This window comes from Amblyraja radiata, unplaced genomic scaffold (genome assembly GCF_010909765.2).
Source record: "Amblyraja radiata isolate CabotCenter1 unplaced genomic scaffold, sAmbRad1.1.pri scaffold_717_ctg1, whole genome shotgun sequence".
In the NCBI taxonomy this organism is placed as follows: Eukaryota; Metazoa; Chordata; class Chondrichthyes; order Rajiformes; family Rajidae; genus Amblyraja; species Amblyraja radiata.
Window position 1 is genome coordinate 24,247 of NW_022630735.1, and position 6,392 is coordinate 30,638.

Consider the following 6,392-nt stretch of genomic DNA (forward strand, 5'->3'; position numbering starts at 1 on the left):
TTAAAGCATAAATATTGCATTCAAGTGCAAGTTAAAAGATGCAGTATGCACCAGATTACACAATTTCAAACTGAAAAATGCAAAAGATTTGCACCCCCCTCCTACAACCCCCCCCCCCCCCCCCCCCCACTCGATCCCTACGCTCCCTTGGGCTTGGTCTCTCGCAATTTCTCACTCCCAACTCTCACCCAATGTTGGCAGCCCTGTAAACCACATCCTCCACAAAATGCCCAAATGATGAACTATCCTCTGGTTACTCGGATGACAAGCGAATTTGGACAGGTGCTGGTTATTTTTTATTAATTGCACAATTATATTTTGTTCCAAATCATTGTAAATAAGTAATGATATTGGTCACAGCATTTTTAAAATGCAGTAGTGCTGCACAGTTTGAAAGGTGGGAGGAGGCCATGAGCTGAATTGAAAGAGCAGAAACATTGCGATATGACACTGACATTGCATTATTGAGCTACCATTGGGAAACTGGTGAAGACTGCAAGATGTGATTGCTGTATTCTGAGTTCAGATGGAATATCAAGAGTGCTTAATTGTCACATGCACCAAATGCATAACAATTAACTACTTACTTACTGTTCTTCGGCAAATTAATGCAACAACACAACAAATGAATACACAGCATATAACAAGGTAAAGGGTTTAAAACAGGAACGCGAGGCAGTTCACCTTCTGCTTTTGTTGGAAGCACAATTGGTGGAGGAACTGAAACTAAAGCACAGATTGTTATTCTTCCAGTATTAACAGTGACAGATGAATCAGACCACAATGATTCACCTGTTCTAAGATCAGTCATGGAGTCTCTGTGGCCTCTGACACAAAGCTCTATGGCAGCAGAAATCCTGGATATGGCACCCATCAGCAGATTTACTTGATATTCTGCGATGCCCCAGCCCCACTGCTGGAGGGAGGATTGTTGAACATCAAGGCCCAATGAGAGAAGATGAGAAAGACAAAATCATGAACTGAAGTAACCAGATGTAGACAGAATGTAACCTTCCCACAGCAAACCCTGAAACACTGGGGAGAGCCCTTGCTGCAATGGTGTGCAACAAATTGCCTTTGGAAGAGAAAATGAAAAGAATGGCAATTGTCGGATATCTAAAAAAAAACAATACTGGAAACGATCAGCAAATCAGGAGGAAAGGAAAACCGAGTTAATGTTTCTGGCCAGGAGATCCTTCACTGGAATCATAATGTTGTCCCACCTCCACAGTGTTTGCGGTATGTTCCATCTTCACATTTTCAGAGTTTACACTGGAGATCTGGAGTTTAATGTATTAGGAAAGAGTAGTTCATGTAGGATTAATGACTACCTGTGCTTTTGTTTCAATTCCTCCAATGATTCTTAACAATTTCTAGAGATGAATCACAACTTGGTTTAGGAACAGCTCTGTTCAAGACGGCAAGAAATTGTGGTGAGTTGTGGGCATAGCCTAGGCCATCACAAAGACCAGACTCCCCACCACTTACTCCATCTACACTCCATGTTTCTGTGGGAAAGCAGCCAACATAATCAAATACCTTACCCACTTCTTCATTCCTTCTTCTCCCTGCTGCCGACAGGCAGAAGAATCAGAAGCTTGAAACTGCACACCACCAGATTCAGGAACAGCCCCTGTGTTATCAGGCTAATGATCAGTCCTTCCATAAGCTAGATTACAGTGGAGATTCTCCAACCACCATTATTTTGGTCATTGGTCCTGGTCTCTGATAGTTTTGCAATATGTTGCTGAGAACTGCATTCTGTATCTTGTCCTTTGCACCATCTATTGTACTTAAGTTTGACTTGATTGTATTTATGTATTGTATAGTGTTATCTGATCAGATGGCATGCCCCTTAGTATACATGCAAACAGTAAACCTAAACATATGGAGCACATACCATTTGATTGGCCATGTCCCTGTGCTTGGTCTATCCTTGTGCTGGTTGTCCAGTGGATTCATACTATAAATATTGGAGAATTGCTGCAACTTCATACTTCATCACAGAGTAGATAGAATTATAGATAATGTGGAACTATAGAAATTGTAGATAATGCACACATTGTAGATAGAGAATTCCTGGCAAACATTGTTAAGGATGTTCCAGGCCTACACATCTTTTAACATTTTTGTGATCAAGCACTTCCTAACCTCTCAAACTTTACATTTCTCTCCCCTTGCACTTTCACTGCATCCAGTGATCCAACATAATCTTGAAAACCTCAATCACTTCACTCCCTTGGCTTTTATGTTCCTGGGAATTGATCATCCTCCGATGGTCCCAATAATAAATTTCAATCCTTCTAAACAATACAGATCCTTTCTGGTAGTTGAACACAACGTGCTGAAGTATCTCAGTGGGTCAGGCAGCATCACTGTAGGTTATGGATAGCAGGGCTGCCAACATTGGGTGAGAGTTGAGAGTGAGAAATTTCGATGGAGCGATGCGACCGGGGGGGGGGGGGGGGATGTGAGGAGGATGTCGGCGGCTGCACATCCAACCAAGAAAGAAGAGAAGAGAAGAGATGCAACGACACTCAAAGCCGCCAACTGACGCGCTTCCACAGACCGCACAGATCGTTGTGATATGGCACAAAACGACAAACTGTGCAGGGACTGAAGACAGCTTGAGAATGCTATCATCAGCGTGAGAATTGGCTGAAATGCGTGACTCTCACGCTCAAAGCGTGAGAGTTGGCAGCCCTGTCTAAGGCCAGGATGTGACAACAGACGCACAGGGAGACACATACACAAAGGAAGACACACACACACAAACACAGGGAGACAGACACACACACACGCACAGGGAGACAGACAGACAGACACACACAGGGAGACAGACACATACACACAGGGAGACACACACACACACACACAGGGAGACACACACACACACACACACACACACACACACACACAAACACACACACACACACACACAGACACACACACACACACACACGGGGAGACACACACACATACAGGGATACACACACAGGGAGACACAGACACACACACAGGGAGACACAGCCACACACAGGGAGACACAGCCACACACAGGGAGACACACACACAGGGAGACACACACAGGGAGACACACAGACATGCACACACACACAGGGAGCCACACACACACACAGGGATACACACACACACACACACAGGGAGACACAGACACACACACACACACACACACACAGGGAGACACATACACAAAGGAAGACACACACACAGGGAGACACACACAAAGGGAGACACACACACAGGGAGACACACACACAGGGAGACACACTCACACAGGGAGACACACGCACAGGGAGACACACACAAAGGGAGACACACACACAGGGAGACACACACACAGGGAGACACACTCACACAGGGAGACACACACACACACACACACACACAGGGAGACACATACACAAAGGAAGACACACACACAGGGAGACACACACACACAGGGAGACACACACACACAGGGAGACACACACACAGGGAGACACACACACACACACACACACACACACACAGGGAGACACACAGCCATGCACACACACACAGGGAGATGCACATACACACACAGGGAGACACACACACACACACACAGGGAGACACATACACAAAGGAAGACACACACACACACACACACACACACACACCCACAGGGAGACACACACACAAAGGAAGACACACACACATGGAGATACACACACACACACACACACAGGGAGACACGCACACACACAGGGAGAAACACACACACAGGGAGACACACACACACAGGGAGACACATACACAAAGGAAGACACACAGGGAGACACACACACACAGTGAGACACACGGACATGCACACACACACAGGGAGACACACACACACACACACAAGGAGACACACACACACAGGGAGACACACACACACACAAGGAGACACACACACACAGGGAGGCACACACACACACACACACAGGGAGAGACACAGACATGCACACACACACAGGGAGATACACACACACAGGGAGACACACACAAACACACACACACACACACACAGGGAGACACATACACAAAGGAAGACACACACACGGAGACACACACACACAGGGAGACACACACACACACACACACAGGGAGACACACACACACACACACACACACACACACACACACACACACACACAGGGAGATACACACACACACACTCGGAGACACATACACAAGGGAAGACACACACATGGAGACATACACACACAGGGAGATACACACACACAGGGAGACACACACACACAGGGAGACACACACATGGAGACACACACACACACAGACGCACACAGGGAAACACACACACAGGGAGACACACACACACACAGGGAAACACACACACAGGGAGACACACACACAGACACGCACACAGGGAGACACACACACACACACAGATACACACACACACACACCTTTCCTTCCCCCTCCCTCCCTCTCTTTCGTCCCCACCCTCTTTCCTCCTTCCTCCCTCTTTCGTCCCCCTCCCTCTTTTTCCTCATGCTTCCTCTTTCTCCCCTTCCTCCTTCCCTTCCTTCATCCCCTTTCTACATTCCCTCGCCCTGTCTCTCTTTGCCTCCATCCCTCCCTTTTTCTCTCTTTCTCTTTCTCTCTCTCTTTCTCCCCTCCCTCTCTTTCCCCAGCCGCCCAATGGGGAATCCGGCGGGCACGGTGTAGCGTGGATTGGCGGCGCTGGCGTTGCCGTGTGAGTTGAAGGGCAGGAGGGAGGGAGGGAGCGAGGTTGCCGCGGTAGCCGGAAGCGCAGCGCTCGTAGACGGCTCACAAAGGCGCTGGCACCCGCTGCCCGGGACCGACGCGCTTCCCCAATCCGTGCAGATCGCTGTCATGCGGCGCAAACTTGAGACAAACTGTGCAGGGACTGAAGACAGCCTGTCAGCGTGAGAATTCTGTCCTCAGCGTGAGGGCGTGAGAATTGGCTGAAATGCGTGAGTGTCACGCTCAAAGCGTGAGAGTTGGCAGCCCTGCCGAGCGATGCATTGAGAAGGAGGGAGAGAGAGACTGTGGGAGACAGAGGCACAGGGGAGAGATGGAGGGAGGGAGGGAGTGGGGCTGAGAGGGGAGACACTGGGATTGGGGGAGACACTGAGAGGGAGGGAGAGAGAGAAGGGACAGGGGGAGAGTCTGGGTTTATGTTTCATTGGCAGGAAGAAGAGAGAGAGAGAAAGTTAATATTGTGTTAGAGAGAAAGAGAGAGAGAGAGAGAGAGAGAGAGAAAGGGAGAGAGAGAAATGAATATTGTGTTAGCGAGAGGGAGAGAAGAAGATAGACTGGGGAGAGTAGAGACACTGCGCAGGCTCGTGGGAAGCGTTGAGGGTGCCGACGGTCGCGTTTGCGCATGCGTGGGAGTGTCAGGGCACCGACGCACTTCATTGCGCAGCCGCCAAGTGACCGCCGGTTTATAGCATTGCCGGCGGTCATAGCGCGCATTGGTGGGAACCTGTGGGTGCCGGCGGCGATCGGTGCGCATGTGCGGGAACCCGTGGGTGCCGGCGGCGATCGGTGCGCATGTGTGAGAACCCGTGGGTGCCGGCGGCGATCGGTGCGCATGTGTGTGAGGGAACTATGGAAACTACAACTCCCAGCAGCCTTCACGGTTGGATTCAACATGGAGCATGGATGGAGCAGCAAAATTACTAAAATAAACTGCTTTCTCTCTAATTACTAAAATAAAATTTTTCCTCTCTTCTAAAAAAACTTTTTTTAATTTCATTTAAAAAATAAACTCTTTCTACATTTCCTAAATAAACTTTTTTCTCTCCAATTACTGAAATACGTTTTTTCTACTAAAATAAACTAAAAAATGTTTTATTTGAAAAATAAACTCTTTCTATATTTCCTACGTAAACTTTTTCTCTCTAATTACTAAAATAAACTTTTTAATTTGTATTTGAAAACAAAGCTCTTTCTATATTTCCAAAATAAACATTTTTGCTCTCTAATTAGGAAAATTAACTTTTTTCTCTCTGAATACTTAAATAAACGCTCTCAAATGTAATTTATTGGCAGAGCCGACCTGGTAACATTCGTCTGTGATTGGAGAAAGAGAAGAGAGAGAAAGGGATGCGAGAAAGAGAGGGGGAGAAAGAGAGTGAGAGAGAAGGGGGGTGGGGGGAAAGGGAGGAGAAAGAAAGAGAGGGGGAGAAAGAGAGGAGAGAAAGAGAGAGGAGAGAGCGAGAGGGGAAAGTGGAGGCGAGAGTAAAAGACGAAATAGAGAAAGGAAAGAGAGAGAAAAAGGGGAGAGAAAGAGGTGGAGGGAAAGAGAAAGAGTGGAGAGAAAGAGAGGGGGGGAAGAGAGGAGAGTAAGAGAGGAGAGAAAGAGAGAGGAGAGAAAG